Raw genomic sequence first — 17280 nt, 5'->3', positions numbered from 1 at the left:
ACCCAGCCATTGTACTTGCACAAACATGTACAAGATGAATAAATGAGAACAAGTTCCATCCTGAACAAAAGCATATTCTTTTGTTTAATAGGAGAATAGGCTTACACAATCACACCATCTGCACCCCTCCTTAACCCTTCCCCTTAAGTATTTCAGTCAACAGCCACCATGAGGCAAAGCTGACAGAATAGCAGCAGGCTCAAAGATGACCATGATTCTACAGAAGCAGCAGAGGAGAGGAAAGACATCTTGGAAGTGACCACATAGAAGTCCACACTGGACTGCGAGTTCACATCTTGCCAAGAAACCCAGATGAGAACAAGCTCACTTCAAAGCTGTAACTGCAGGCAATGCGTCCTAAAGGTTTCACGTCAAGTCAGCCACAAGACAAATGCAGGAAGCAATGCTTCACCAGTCCTGCAGCTTCTCAAGTGACTGCTTCTAATGAACAGGAATCAAGTACACATACTTTACATATGTTAAGGAAGCACCCTCACAAACACACATTCCACAGAGGATTTTGTATTTCTCAGGTAAGGCAGCAAATGAAGTTACATACAGCTTTTGAACTCTACCAGACAAACCAACCTCCTGTTAAACAAAAAAGCAAATGTTTTCACAAATAAAAGATGAAAAAACCCTCAACATTTTTAAAGCAACAGCAGTGCATTTCATGTCTTAAACACACACTTCTGCTAATGACCATCTGTCAGTAGAGAACAATAGCACATACAAATGGGGATGATGGAGAAAGTAACATAGAAACAAACTGCCCCAGCTCTAAGCAACAAAACTGATTTTTCTTATGCACATAAAAGCTTTCCCACTTTACAGAGTAATATTTTCATTTGTGTTTGCTATTAATTCAGGAAACAGGGCACTCAGGGATGTAGAGGGAAAGACTGGGAAACGACAGAGGGCTTTAAGGAGTTAACAGATTTACAGCCAGTTACAGAGGGGTCTGAGATGACTCCTGAAGACACAAAGGACACCTTGGTGAGAACCCAGGATGGGTCTCACAGTGGTGAATCAGAAAATGGTTTGGGTTGGAAAGGACCTTAAAGCTCATCTGCCATGGGCAGAGACACCTTCCACTAGACCAGGTTGCTCCAAACCCCGTCCAACATGGCCTTGAACACTGCCAGGGATGGGGCAGCCACAGCTTCTCTTGGCACCCTGTGCAGGGCCTCAGCATCCTCACAGAGAACAACCTCTTCCTAAAATCTCATTTAAATATACCCCTTTCCAGCTTAAAGCCTAATGGTTCTATGCCGTGGTTCTATCCCCTCCAGGCCCTTGTCAAAAACCCATCTCCAGACTTCTTGTAGCCCCTTGAGGCACTGGAGCTGCTCTAAGGTCTCCCCTGAAGGAGCCTTCTCTTCTCCAGGTTGAAGAGCCCAGCTCTCTCAGTGCATCTCCAGAGCAGAGCTGCTCCAACCCCCGCAGCATCTCCATAGCCTCCTCTGGACTCACTCCAACAGCTCCATGTTCCTCTTGTATTGTTACCCCCAGAGCTGAATGCTGGGAATGTAACAGGAATAGAAAGATACTAGTACTCAATCTCTAGGTGTACTGTCACTGAAAATAACTAGCAACATATTCTGGAAGTCTTGAAAAAGCTATATAAACAATTAGCATGCTCCAATTAAACTTTGCCCCATCACCACCAAGAAAAATACCTGTATTTGATACAAAGTACCTTCAAACATCATCTAAATGTGCCAGACACTGATTCTCCAATAACACAGGCAGGCCCCTGCTTTGCCATGGAGAAAAAGTTTGCTCAGTTTATATCTGGATCGGCAGTACTATACAAAAAAAAAAAAAAAAAGGCAGATCAGGAAATACCTTCCAGCGTAAAAGTAACATTTAGAAATATCTTTAAGAGGGACTATCTCCAGAGGGGAAAAAAATCATTTGCCTTTTGATTTCTAAAAACCATTACACACTCAGTATGGCCTGCATTCCCAAATACTGGGGAAATATTGTTCGTTTTGATTATTTCATCAATCTTATCAGAGCTAGAATTGGTTTTGCCTATTACACCCTCAAGACCAGCAGAGGCAAGATAAAATCCAGCTGATTAATATAAAGATCCTTCCAGAATCACCTGACATCTAACCAAAGTGTTCACATAAGCATAAACACAGATAGGCATTCATCAAGCAAACCGTGATTCACTCTTACACAAGGCTTGGAAGTCCCATACAAACCACTCCAGCCTATTGAGTGCAAAACCATGTTGGATACTGCGCAAACAATACAAATGGTTTCAGTAGAGTAAAGCAAGCCCTTTGACAACAGGCTAAGAAAAAAAGAATATCTAAAGAAACTAGAAATATGAAGGGGTTTAAGTTCCAACCATTCTTTCAAAAGACAAACTGACATATACTTTCCCCAGAAGCATTCTGCAGACACAGAATTTGTTGTTAGAATCGTGGGATCAAGAGCAGTTGTGCACTTTCATATGTATCCCTAAGTCTGTTACAATTTACAGTAAAGACAGGTCAAAAATGGAGACAAGTTTGAAGAAAGTCATTTACACAGTATGGAAGTTAAACCAAGTGTTAAAATCCAGGAGCTTATAATGCTTCTTATTAGTTGTGGAATCTCTCATGAACAGAGATCTTTTTCCACAGTGGGGGAAGGAATGAAAAACAGGTAGTTTCAATTGCCCTTCATGTCATCTTCATCACAAATCGATGCAAAGGGCTCTGTTACAATCCCAGTCTTAACAGTCTCCCTTCTCCTTCCCTCCTTTCCCTGTAGATCCTATTGTCAGCTTCTTTAATACTGGGAAGCCACAAGTATCTTGCTTAGTCATACAGCCTTCCTGATAGACTTGAATCTGCTCTCATATTAGGACTCAACTCTTCACAAAAAGCTGCAATTTCATTGAAATAGAGAAAGAATTCCCTGAAATTAGGCAAGAGTAGTTTATAAAAGCTAACTGGCTTTCATCAGTCTTCAAGACTCAAGATTCTACACCAAACATGACAGGACAGACATTATTTGTGTGGTTCTGTTGCATTTTCCCTTCTTAAGAATCGAGGCTTTGACTTCAGAGCTCTTTTCCATGTAAGTCTTCCTGATTTCACTCCAGAAGCCTCGTTACAACTAATCACCAGTGGATGCTGCTCCTATTTTCTCCACAGGTACTGGCCCACTTCAATTCCTGAAAGACCTCGTTCCCCAATTACAAAAAGCAGGTGGAAATATAAACCAGACCCCACAAAAGGGATTCACTGGACTAAATCTAAATTCTATGATGCAGATGAGCTCATCGCTGGCATAAAATTAAGGCCAGTAAACGCCCATTTTGAACAATGGACATAAAAGCAAATCTTGTTCAAAATTAGAGGAGAAAAAGATGAAGGAATTAACCTCATACTTCCAGAATCAACACAGTAACTCATAATCGACATGATGTTCTCCTCATAATCTATATTTAACGTTCCACTCATAATCAACATAAAGGGGAAGAAACTGAGGCATATATCAAGACCACTAAACCCACACTAATATTTTTCCCACTTTCTAGTATCCTTTTAAGACATTCACCTCCAACTCTGCAGCACAAGCTCTTAAGGCCAGTGCAGCCCACCTGGCACTTCTGGAAAGAGAAATCTCATGGAAGCACACTCGACTACCACCTTTCATTAGGTAGCAGATAACTGGTTCAATACCAATCTAGACTTGCCAGTAATTACCAAAGCATGTTATCACTTTTGACTGATACAGTATAATCACAGGGAGAAGAAAAGGTAGAAGTAATTTGAAAGGAAGCTGAAATTCTTGTTACAGAAAAAACAACCCCACTTATAAACACGAATCCTGATTTCTAAAGCTATTGCATGGAAATAATGACAATCTGTGCAAGACATTACAATGTCTAATACTGCAGAAATACTTGTATTTATTCAGAAAACTGTTCAACACAACCTGTGGATGCATACCAGTGGGACTGAGAGCATATTCCTGCTTGAAGGGCAAGCCAGAACCAGACTGAAAACTGTGAAATTTGGAAGTTTATGCAGCCAGCAGCTGAAAACAGGAGGGATGAGACATACAGAGCTCCAGGCTACCACAACGCCCTAAAGTCAACCCTTTTTGTGCTGCCTTAGTTTTTAAAGGATGGGTTCACTACTACCATCAGTGGCTGTAGGATACACAGAAATTGGCTCCACCTAAGGATGATTTTCTGTGCTTTGAAAAATATAGAACACTGTAACATAACCACCATCCTTACTGGAAAGGGAGAAGACATCCTCCAGGAAAGGAGAGAGGGATGGACAGGAACCCTGTGCTACCATCTAACATCCCTATCAACATCCCTGTTCCTATTCCCTATCTAATGGCACACACTGTGAAAATAGAGCCTTTGGGTAGGAACGAGGATTCACCAGGTCACCTGGTAAGGACATAGGTGGTACAATTAGGAAGCTGAACTATATTCCCAAGAGGTCCCTGAGTGCTATTCCCTTGCTCAGGAACCACTGTCTTAAGATGTTGGTCAGAAGAATACAAGAGCAGCCACTTGACTGGTGACTGTAGGACGAAAAACATTTGGTGAACCGTGCTGCAGCCAACAGAGACACCCAAAAGCAATAAGAAAACACGCCTTAAAAGTGATAGAACTAGAACATGGCACACAGTCTTCTTGAACATAGAATTCCATGTATAAAATCTTCTTAGTCACTGCTGTGGCCAGACTTTACCGTGGAATCAGCAGCTACCTAGCTCAAGTACCAGAGGATGGCATTTGGAGGTAACCTTGCACTTCACAGCTCCAAAGCAAAGTAAAAAGCACAGGGAAAAGAGGGCAGGCTCTTCCCTACCAACAGAGGATTCACAGTGATCTAAAGCAGGGGGATCTTTCAGTACTAATAAAAAATACAAGGTTTGCAATTGCACTATTCAGAAATCACTGTGATTTATGACTTCTGACTAGACCCAATTGCAGGGAGGAAAACAAACCCACCCCTGCATGTGCTTCTCAACTAAGCACACACCATGCCTGTGTAAAGCACAGGAGCAACCAAAGCTGCCTGCTTCACACACACTAAATACTAAAGGAATTAATTACTGAGGCAATGAGAAAATACTACATGGGAGAACCTCCAAGTCACAAATTCTGCTTATTTAAGCTAAGCTGCTTAATCAAGTTAATTGAAGGGATTAAGAAAGCATCTGGAGAGGAACACATTGGCATCTTGTGTGACTTTTCCTGGGCACAAGCTAGCACAGTATAGTCCCTCATGCTGATTAGCATCCAGCAGTTCTGCTAAACACAGGCATGAAGTTTGAAACCTACTTGTGTTGCTTATTTACAAGCTATACACATACTGGATATGAAGCAACTATGTAATGCTTCATGTTAACAGAGAAGTGCAGCTGAGTATGAGAGACACACATTAAAAATTACCAATAAAAGTAAAAACTCTCTTCATAAACACTGTTTACTGAATTTTTGTTTATAAGACAAGCAGGACAGAAGATGACACTCTAAAGATACAACTGATTAATATACAGTGGGGGGAATGGGTAGGAACCCATAAGAATGGCAAGTTTTCAATATCAGTCACATCAATTTATAGTTCAATTAAAATGTCATTCTAGAAAACATCAAGAACAGATTTGGGACTCTTACAAAATGATGATTTTTCTTCCCTGCTATTAAGGCAGAGTGATTAAAATTAAAGATAATCCCTTTTATTTCAAAAGCTAATTACATGTAATGATTTCTTCTTGCACTGTAAGAGATCTAAACGCAAAAACTGAGTTCTACCGAGACCATCTACCCACACGTCTTTGCTGTAATACTGTAACTGCTGGGATTTTCCCCTTACAATTATATTTGTACAACAGACTGTCAGCCTCAGCTTTGATTTAAGCACACCACCTTTCTTACCACTTAGGAAACCAAACACAGAACAGCTGTGGAAGCAAAACCCACTACATGCAAATATTCAGATCAAAAAATAGTATAAGCAGAAGACCCATTGGGAAGACAACGTCAGTGGGAAGTCTGAGGAACGTTATATTAAAGTGCCAGTTATGCCCTGGTGTAAGGATATCCAGAGAAAGCATCCCACACAGATTTTTCTCAATGGGTGGAAAGAGATGCCCAAGTTGTCTCTGCTGCCAGCAGTGCCACAGGGGACCAAGCTGCTTGCTACACTTACTGCTATGTCTCCTGCATTGCTAGTACAGGCATCTAAATTTAGAGGCCACATTTAGGCAGTGGTTTTCCCTCTCTTTCCAACAGCCAAAACGAATAGAAAAAACACTTCAGCATTCATCCACTATCTTCACCCATCTTGAGAAGCAAACAGGGTGTCAGGTCTCTACACACTGGAACTGCGTTACACCAACAATCAAGCAATCTATTTCACCAACTTCTACATACAGGCAATGACAAATAGTCTCCCCTCATCTCCCAAATAATTTTACACCAGGCAGCATTCACTACTAAGTCCCATTTCTGCCCAGCCTCAGACACAACTCCCCCAACTCCAAACTATTTTACCTCAGGGAAAACAGAAAGTCTAAAAATAAAGGGAGTAAAGGGAGAGGGTTGGCTTCTGTATTCATTAGGACTTCCTGTTCCAACATCCTCTATTAGCAGGATACAGATGGAGAACAGCAGTAAATGACAGTTCATTAGTCACTCCCACATCCCTGTGGTGTCGATACACTTCAGCTTGAATTTCCCTTTGCTGTTTTCTTCCAGCAGTCGAACGGCAATGGCCTAGCACGTATGGATTTTTTCCTTCTCTTGCACTATCATTCAACGCTGCTAGAAAGAGGTGTATTTGAGTAAAAATAAACTGTTGATTCTTGTTACAGAGCCTGAGAGTAACAAATGTAAACCAATCATACTCACTGAAAAAATAAAGAGACAAGTACGTATAAACTGAAAAGCCACCTAAATAGGAATTCAAGGCAGCAATCTCATGCCTTTTCTCCCATTCCACTGCAGCTTACTGAGTTGAAGGAAGGTACATTACCACATCAGTGCCGACTCCTCAGAGGGGCTTAAGCATCACAGAAGTATCTTGCAGCAACTCATGACAGTTCTGTTTGTGCACTCTACCTATAAAGTCAGTCTATTTTCACTCCCATTAAATCCTGACCAATACTTAGGCTTAGTCCCTTTGACAAAATCATCACCTTTTCTCCGCTGCATCTCCAAGAACTTGGGCTCTTGAATGTTCCTCCCTTCCCTCCTCCCACATCTATGCTTTAGCACACGGCTACTGGGAGAGTTCTCACACAGGCGAGCCTCAATTCATTTTCTTCACCCACACGTTTTGCTTCAGATACCATGAATATGAACATTAAGAAACTCAAGAAGAACCAAGCACATATTGCAGGTCTCATGCTCATGCTTGTTTAATACATCTTGTTATATTTAAACCTCAAAGGATAAGATACAATACATGTTGTAACAAATCCTTCCTGCGCACATTCTCACATCTCTAGTAGGTGATCACTGCATCTTGCTCCAAACAAGCCATCAGTGAACTACGTATGAGATTTTCTAGACTACTGGAAACAGTTACATCAGCACTGACTGAAGTACAAAGGAACTTCTTTATTTCATGTTGTAATCATCTTCAATCAGCAGCAGCCTCAATGCATTATTTGCCTTTGAATACGAAAGATGACAGAAACCACACCGTTTTTATCTTGCAACATCAAAACCAGAGGACTACGTAAATACTTAGTGAGTGATCGGCACACTCGGAATTAGAAGTGAGAATACCACAGTATTACCCAGATGCTAACAGCATCAGAGACTGACAATACTGAAACACACAGACACAGCCAATTGCTGACAGTATAATACTGATATGTAGCAACGTAGTCAAAATGAGGTGGGGATGGCAACATTTGCCATCTTTTATACACTTCAATGTCAGTATCTTTAGTTCAAACAACTTCTGTCATCTCTGACATGTTTGGTAGCAGTTTTTAACAATAGGGAACATGGTATTTTGGTTTCTTCATGCTGTATCATAATTTATGAAAGCAAGACAACACAATGCACCTAAACCTCCTTGCAGGGTCATGCACACAAAATAACCACCTAGCTGCTATGCTCCACAGACAGGGCCTTGAAACAAGTTCAGCACGTGTTAGTATCACACACAGAGATCCTCAATTTAAGTCCAAGTAGACTAGTGACAGACCATGGTGAACAGATACTCAATTCCCCATGCAAATAGGCTACACAAAACTGAAAAAGTATCTACATCTTTTTACAGGTTAAATAAGGAAAAGTTTTTAAGATAACCCAACAAATGGAACAGTTAAATTTTAATGGGCTTTCTCTATCCTCAAGGAAGTGCCTCAGCCAGAAAAGTAAATAATACGACACAAACAATGCCATGAAGACCAGGTCTCAATTTTAACTCTTAAATCCCCAGATTAGCTACACTTTTGGAATCACTTTTAACTTGAGCCAACACTTCACATAAGTGAAGGCAGATACAGGATACACTATGAAATTGTATGTGATGACATCAGTGAGCAACAAATACTAATATGAACAAATTAATATTTCAACTTTATTCTAAAGCAACCATTCACTTCAAAACACTACAAGGATTCCGCTGCTGAAAGCACATGACAGCCTTTGGTGAGGAACATTGCACAGCTTATTCTAGAAATGTAGTCTAAAATATTTAACTTGGAAAACAAAGTATCAGTATCAGTACCAGACACCAGACTGTTCTGTATGTCCAAACTACCCTTATAGCAATCCCCAAAACAAGAAACCTGTCATAATTTAGCTAGAAGCTTACAAAATAGAGCTCCAAATTCAAAAGCTGCTTTACGCAACACTTAATCCAGCTATTTCCATGGCTATATACACATTGGACTGCCACAGCATTTTCTCACCTGGGAGAAATACAGTCCTTGTTAACAGCATCATGCATTTATTGTTTAATTTTGTGTGGCTTCCATCATAAAACGGTTTCTTTAATAAGAAAATAAGCTCAAGATTTTGGGGAATTAGTTCAGTGTTCGAAGGCAACAACCTGCTTTCAAAGCCACACTGGACAGAGTCTTGGGCGACGTGGTCTAGTATGAGGAATCCCTGCCCATGGCAGGGGGTTGGAACTAGATGATCTTAAGGTCCTTTCCAACCCTAACTATTCTAGGAGTCTTCCAAGCCATTTCTGTCCTTCTCTAATAAAACTATTTTCCAGGAAATTCTTAAAGGAAAATAAAAATCCAATCACATGTCATGACTATGCCTAAAATGACCACTTAGGGTTTGCTGTCGACAGTAAGCACATTCTCAGTATGAAATGTACCACTGACATAAATACTTTGTGCAACAAGGCCTTCTTTTAAAATTAGGGCCTCCAGTATCTGATGAGAAAAAAAGAAGCATCCTTCCATTGGAGGTACTTTAGTTTTGCGTTCACTGAAGAAGAGATGGAAAAGAAGCAGTTAAAAGTAAATGACAACGTACCTAAAGCTTTCCCCAGTTTTAAGAAATCACACCTTTTTCCGTGCCTAAAGCTACTCAAGTGCTGTCACATGATTAACACCCCCTTGAAAGTGCAACTCTAAATACGATGGGTTTTAAATATTCAAGAAACACCATTTCTAACAAAGACTACTGGATTAATAAAATGAAATGGAAACAGCATTGCTCAGACTGCTGAACACTGCAGCATGGTCACGAGGAGAGCTGAATGGCACATGAGGTGGCTGCTGCTGTGAGGTGTAGAATTGAATAGTCTCCAGGTCCCAGCCTCACTTTCCCCCCCTCACACAGAGCTTTGCTCAGGGAACAAGCAGAAAACTGCTGAGGAAATACAGTACCCAAGTGCAAGCCAGGAGTCCTTGCTGCAGCCCTTTAACAAAAGGACATCCTCAAGGCAGAGGAGCTGTAGTAGGAGGGTTGGGCTATATGATTCCCTTCCAACCCTAATGATAATAAATGACTGTGAGACTCAGCAGGCACCCACCAACGGGAGGTGTTGAGGGACAGAGCTACTGCACTTCGGACCCCGGTTATGTCTCAAGGCACAAACCTGTTTCTGCAGGAAGGAAATCATCATTCTTCTGACAAGAGTGCAAAAACAGGCAACCTTTTCCTCCCTCTCAAAATCCCTTTGTAAGATCGTCTTTGGGAATTGTTAACACATAAAGGGACAAACCAGCCTAAAATAAAGCAGTAGCAGAATAAGCTTTTGAAAATGCATGTATTTAAATGGAGAAAGCAAACTCAACTGGAGAGTCTCATCTATGTCTCTGAAAGAATCAGTTTGCAATCAGCTCAAAGGTGGACTGGATTTCATACACCGCTGCGCTTTGTGTCGCACCCTAAAGCTGACTTGTCACTTCAGCCTCTGACAAATCCTCAAAGATAAAGTTGCTAAGTCACTGCTCTGCAGTGCAATACAATAAAACTCGTCATCTGACGACAGTCAGGAGCAGGATTACCCCGTGATGTTCAACCCACAGGTACACTAAATAAGCACAGAGAAGCAAAAATAAATACACAAAATGCTGCTCAGCCTTGGTCCTAGTTCAAGTGATGACAGTATGGATAGATTTAGGTCACAGCTCCGAACCCATGTTCCGCCTAGGCACCTCACCTCTCACTAAGTTAAAGAGTAAGATATAAACTCTCCCTCCTATGTGTTTTTGCTATGACCAAAACACACTGAATTCTGTTTAATTTCTGCATTTCAACTGCTACACAAATGAGGGGCCACACTGCATTGGCCTTTGAGCAAAGACAGTACCAACGTAAGAAAGACACCACCCAAAACAAGGTTCTACACCCGGATCAGAGCAATCCCAGGCACAGCTACAGACTGGGCAAAGAAGAGATTCAGAGCAGCCCTGCAGAGAAGGACTTGGGGGTGCTGGTCGATAAGAAAATAAACATGAGCCAGCTTCAGTGTGTGCTCGCAGCCCAGAAAGCCAACTGTATCCTGGGCTGCATCAAAAGGGGCATGACCAACAGGTCGAAGGAGGTGATCCTGCCTCTCTACTCTGCTCTTGTGAGACCTCACCTGGAGTATTGTGTGCAGTTCTGGTGTCCTCAACATAAAAAGGACATGGAACTGCTGGAACAAGTCCAGAGGAGGGCCACGAGGATGATCAGGGGACTGGAGCACCTCCCGTATGAAGACAGGCTGAGGAAGTTGGGGCTGTTCAGCCTGGAGAAGAGAAGGCTGCGTGGAGACCTCATAGCAGCCTTCCAGTACCTGAAGGGGGCCTATAGGGATGCTGGGGAGGGACTCTTCATCAGGGACTGTAGTGACAGGACAAGGGGTAATGGGTTAAAACTTAAACAGGGGAAGTTTAGATTGGATATAAGGAGGAAATTCTTTCCTGTTAGGGTGGTGAGGCACTGGAATGGGTTGCCCAGGGAGGTTGTGAGTGCTCCATCCCTGGCAGTGTTCAAGGCCAGGCTGGACGTAGCTTTGGGTGAGATCGTTTAGTGTGAGGTGTCCCTGCCCATGGCAGGGGTTTTAGAACTAGATGATCTTAAGGTCCTTTCCAACCCTAACTATTCTATGATTCTAAAACAATATAAACACACACACATAAATTTAAATAAGCTAGTACCTGTCACTACTCCATTTTTGGTGGAAAATGAAGGAAAGTAGTGAGCTCTACCCAGCACTCCTGATGGACAGGCCCAGACTTTAGTAGAGCACAGGTAGCCAAAATATAGCCATTGGGTTTTAATCAAACATGGACAGTCGACTTGCAACTGCAGTTCTCAGCTCAAAGTCACAGCACCCCATAAGCACTGCTCTCCCTTATGCAGCACTGCTCCCAAAACATAAGGCACATTTTCTTGCTCTTCTCTTTGATGCTTTTTTCCATGCTGCCACCAAGGCTACCAGGGCACAGTGTTCTTCAAGCTTTGCTCTGAAATTAGATTTATTCAGGGAAAGGATTTTTCCTTGGTAAGTGGTCAACGTTACGGATTATACTGTCAGTTTTCCAAGCACACAAAAGAACCCCAAACAAACTCAATTTGATTGCCATTCAATCTAAAGGACTGGGGACTATAAAGCAGTACAAGCAGCTGAGGCAATTCCTGACATCATACTAGACATCACCTTAAAGTGGATTCAGATGGTACCCGCCATTTCAAATAATTTCACCGCAGAGAGAGCACAGGTCGAGTACACAGCTGTCTTTGAGCAACAGTAGCTTGGGCAGTGTAAAATAACAGCTCTCTCAAAGGACAACAGTTGATTGTTCATTATCAGTAAACTCTGGATTCAGCCCTTTTGGAGTATGGTATACTGGTGTATATATTACACACTCTGGTATACTTGTGGGATATGGTCTACCAACTGTGTAGTGCTCCACACACACCTCTTCAAAGCAAATAAGCAAAATACCCAAACCAACCAACCCCCATAAGCAACCTGAGCACAAATTGAGTACAAGCTAAAGAAGTCTGAAGACATAAACAACTCTTCCAGGAAGCACATTGATGCATTAACATCTTATCTGGCAGCACAACCGCACCTCAGCTAACAAGAGCTCTCAGCTGCCTAAACTGCATGTCAAAGACACCTTAAAGCCATCCCTGAAGCACGTGTGTGCTGCAGGGAGTGATGCATGTACGTAGCATGCACAGACTCAATAGCATGTACACAATCCCATGAAAAATATGTGTGGGAAGGTAGCTATCAGGTCTGGCAAGTTAAAATCTACTGCACATGTCTGCTTTCAAACAGTAGGCCCAACAAACATTAACTTCCAGAATTCTTAGCAAGTATTTAGCTATACATAACAACCTTACATTGAGTCTTGGCTGCAAAAAAATCAGTTAACTGTTCCATGGACAGCCTTAAGCATTGCCTTTACCTCAGAAAATGGATCTATACTGGCTTAATAAATGTCCCCAGGACATGCATAGCCTACATCTCCACTAGCCTCAAGCTGCACATGTACTGTATTAACCCGCAAGACAATACACTAAGTTAGCTGCGACCTTCTAAACAGAGTTTTGCCAGCATGGAAGCCTTCACCGCTCATGCCATAAGCCAGGTTTGCTTCCTGAATGGCATCAGGAAGGTAAGCACCCCGTGATATCAGCCTCTACTCCTCTCTACCATCAGTCTTGACCTGCCCTTCAGCCACGGTTTACGAAGTCCAGCAACATTTATGTCAAAACTCTCTCCTGGGAAACCTGCTTTAGAGAAAATACATCTATTTCCTGTATGCATATGTACTATTAAGAAGAAGAGTGCATTTATCCTCACCAACCAAGGGAGGAAATGGTATCAAGGCTGCTCTGTGTTACCATTATTCAAGGTGGGATTTACCATGCCTGGAAGACTCTGAAAGCCCCAGACTTGCACTGAAGTGATACCACCCCAGCACAAAAAGAATGGTGTAAAGGGTGCTGGTGCAGCAGTAGTGAGCAGCCAAATAGACTAAAGAGAGGAGACAGCTAAAATGCAGCATGGCTTACGGAACTTGAACCTGGTAAAGGAATCCACCCCTCTTCTTCTTTGGCCAAGAAGAATTATGAGATGAGACAGCTGAGTATCTAATGTGATGTTGCAAATAACTTTGTAACAATTAACATCTTAGAAAACTATACTCTGCTTTCCTCCTCAGTTACTACCACTATGCCTCAACTGTGTAGGCAAAACAGCTCCTCAAAGTAAGTGTCTCCAGCTCTCTCAGCTAAACAAAATCCAACTCATAGTAACCATCACACAGTCCTGTGACATGGCATCGAGTGTCACTGCGAAAATTATTTTCGTTGCCCATAAAAAAAGGACAGTTACTTATAGACAAAAGAGAGCCAGCTAGTGTGAAGGAAAATGAGACAAAAATAGCTTGCTCACTTTTTCTTGGTACATCGAAAATCCATTACAAAAGTTTACACAGCAACAATGAAGCCTGACAAGTTAATGAGCTGCTGCTTGTGCAGTTGTAGGAGAGATGGCCTATCATTCAGAAATTCCTAAGCTGCACAAATGCACAAAGTCATAAAGGTGACTCTGATTTGCTCAAACCAAACATCAGAAGTTCTGATTCTTTCGATAAGCAAGATACTCGATTAGTATTTCACTGGGGAGGTTCATGCTTCTATGAAAAACAGAATAAAACAAAACCCTCACAGTTCTGAAAAACTCGCTGCAGAAAGGTGGCACTGCCCCCGAGGCTGCTGAACAGGAAGCCTGGTGCTTCAAAACTGGCTGAAGTGACATTTGCAAACACAAACACAGGTCTAGAGAGCCTGTTGGTATGACAGTGTCAGTGTGAATGAACACAGGGCTCTTCGAGCCTAACAGCACGAGTACGTGCTTCCAAAGCAACACCCACATGAGGGCCTCAACGAGGCACAGAGCTGTGAAGTTTTATCATCCCTGTGATGCAGGCAAGTACCAGGTCTCCTTCCAGCCCTGGCAGGGACGCTGAGGCACAGGACGGTCATCCAAGGACATCCAGAGTCAGCAGCAAGACATTAGCTACCAAGAAAACCAGACTCCCATTACAAAGGCCAGTTATAAGACTTCCGCTTGTTGTTAAGAGAACATGCGGCATCTGGCATTGCTCTGTCTGCAGCACCAAATAATCTAACAGCAATTCGATATTCACATCTCTGGCGGGCTACTATAGTTACAGAAACAGCATTAAAAATGTAGCATCGTCTGAGATATGCTGCACGAGCCTAGCCAGTTTCAGCCACAGGCATTGAGAGTAACTCTTTGGGGTTGTTTTTTCCCTGGAGGACAAGCTCTTTCGTAACGTGGAGATACCTTATCGGGGATTGCTTCTGTCACCAGAAGGCAAACAGAGCACTGAGAACATATCAGGTCTGACTTAAGCACCGAAGGGCTGTAGAGGCTGAAGTAGTAGCTGGCCATCTCTCTAAATAGGACACTTTCCCCCCTGTTGCAGTCTACACTGAGTCCTAGACACAAAGAAATAAGAACCCCTTGCTGCCAGCATGGACGCTGCCACATCGACTCCCGTCATTGCCCTTACACCGAAGCCCTGGTCAGGAGTAAAGGGGCCTGTGAGGGCAGCATCCAGCTCCCAGCCCTCGCTCCACCAACAGCTCCCGACCAACGACAGCGAACCCAGCTGCCTGCCTGGGAGCTTTCCCAAGTAACGTGAGGGCAAATTCGGTCAATACCTTTCTTTGTTGAAACCCAAGTCTCGCATACAAATCCAAGCCTGACTTGACAGAGGTTCAGCCTGCGTGTTATCCTTGCTGAGAAGATAGTTTAGTATTTCAGACCCGTCTAAACAGCTGAACTGAGCTCTGGCTTTTACTGCCTGAAAAGGCACCAAGAAATCACTGTAAAATATTAGCTTGTGGCAACGGACAGGCAAAGGGCTTTGCTTTCACCAGCCCAAAGTCAAATAAACTCCGTTTATAACAAACGTAAGCCTCTAGCTACCTAACATATAGAAATAAACCTCTTAAAATAGCTCAGGAAACTAATTTCTAACGTAAAAACATTTCATCACAAAAGAGCAAACGGTTCAGAAGCGCATTTCTTTTAAACAGCAGCTTGAAAAACGGCACTGTTTGAAGAAAAAGAACCCACCGAACTCGCCTCGCAGCGCAACAAAACGCACCGCTCCCACCGGCAGCAGAACCCACCCCCCGCAAACTTACCATAAACCCCCATGGAAGCCCCTCTATCGATCCGTTACGCCAGCAGACGGGGAATCCAGGGGAAGAGACGCGGATCCCAAGTAAACAAACTCCAAGACCCCGGTCGCCGTGACTTGCGGGCGCGTCCCTCCACACGCTGCTCTCCCTGGGATTAAGCCCGATTCCCGCCGCCGCTTCCCAGCCGCCGCCGCAGGGTGCGTGGGGAGCCGGGGGGCTGCGGCCCGGCACCAGGGCGGCTGCGGGGCTCGGCTGGGCCGGGCCGCCCGGGAGCCCCGCCCGGTGCCCGGTGCGGCGGCCTGTGGCGGGCTTTGTGTGCGCGTCCTGCCTGCGGGCCGCCCGCCGCCGCCGCCTCATGCGAGGGCCGGCGCAGTGGGGAGCGCGGGCAGCGCCGTGCCCCCTTCGCGAAAGCCGATCCCGCTGATCTCATCGCCGCGGGTTACTAATCCAATGACCGCGGCATTAACTGTACATGGCGACGCCCCTTCCCCATTCACACATACACACACATACCCCGCCCGCCCTGCCCCGGCCCGGCCCCTGCGGCCGCCGCCCCGCCGGCCTTCGTGCGAGGGGACCGGGTGAGGTGCTCGGCACGGCGGGGTGCCGGGCATCGCCGGGAAGGGACGGCCACCAGACGGGCGCTCGGCCCGGCCAGAGACACAAGGCACGTAGATGCCTGGGGCTGGTGGAGATAGAGTAGGGGAGACTGCATCATCGGCTCTCTCTGGCTCATATACATGCAGGTGAAGCTCTAATTACACTTTTGCATGCCAAACCCACACTTTTAGGTGAGCAGCGAGTGATCTACAAGCAAGGCAAGTCCTGTCGAACCAGTGCAGGGTACAAAACAGCCAAAGGCGAGCACTTCCATCGCTGCTCCTTAACATCAGTAAATACCAACCCGAAAACTGGCGTTTCCTAATCTGAATAATCTCTGGCTCTAAATCCACCACCACCAGGAACACCAGCATAGGGTTACAGAGATGTTGGGTTTTTCCTCTCACACACACACAGTGCTCAAGACAAGAAATGTCAGATGCTGCACTTCACACCCCAAAAACCAGATTAACCTCTCTCAGAGACTTCAGAGCAGTCTGTAAAGGTGACGAGACAATCAAAATTTACAAAGGTGAAGAACTTACATTACTAAGTATTTTTCCTCAAAAAAAAATACTGTTTTACCTATGCTTTCCACTTTTGGGGATGGAGAGGGCAAGACTTCCCCCTCCCTGCTCTTTCATGGTGATGTTTATTTCTGTTTTCTTTTACCAAAATCTTAAGACAGGCTTTTAGCAAAAAAATGAGCTGGGCAAGAGAAATACCCACAGAAAAATGGAGAGGAAATTCTGCAAATCCTTTGAGAGCTTCCAGTCAAGAAATCCTCATTACAAGCCGCAGTAAACCCAGCAGTGTGTTTCATGCCTGAGAGCAGAAAAAGTGTCAGGTAATGGCAGCCCCCCTTCTGTGAGGACCTAGAGGTGGCTCCAGGGGTCAGGCACTGCAGAACCCTACCAAAATACATTAGAGAAAAGCACTACACTCAAGTTTCTCTCCAGGCCCTGCATATCCCCCCTAACCTTTGGGATAACTGGTAGAAGTACAGTAAAATATGAAACAAAGGATGAATGCGAGTT

General features: G+C 43.9%; 1 protein-coding gene across 1 annotated transcript in view; it reads right to left on the bottom strand.

Moving 5' to 3' along the window:
• SPSB4 (splA/ryanodine receptor domain and SOCS box containing 4) overlaps positions 1-16093 on the bottom strand; it is an 84526-nt gene extending 68433 nt beyond the window's left edge. Inside the window, exon 1 of the mRNA XM_065672696.1 lies at positions 15647-16093. The gene's annotated coding sequence lies outside the window, so the exon portion shown is untranslated. The remainder of the gene's footprint in view (positions 1-15646) is intronic.
• Positions 16094-17280: the final 1187 nt, after the last annotated feature.

Source organism: Lathamus discolor, chromosome 3 (genome assembly GCF_037157495.1).
Source record: "Lathamus discolor isolate bLatDis1 chromosome 3, bLatDis1.hap1, whole genome shotgun sequence".
NCBI lineage: Eukaryota > Metazoa > Chordata > Aves > Psittaciformes > Psittacidae > Lathamus > Lathamus discolor.
The sequence above is the reverse complement of the archived record's forward strand: the minus strand, read 5'-3'. Positions and strand labels throughout refer to the sequence as shown.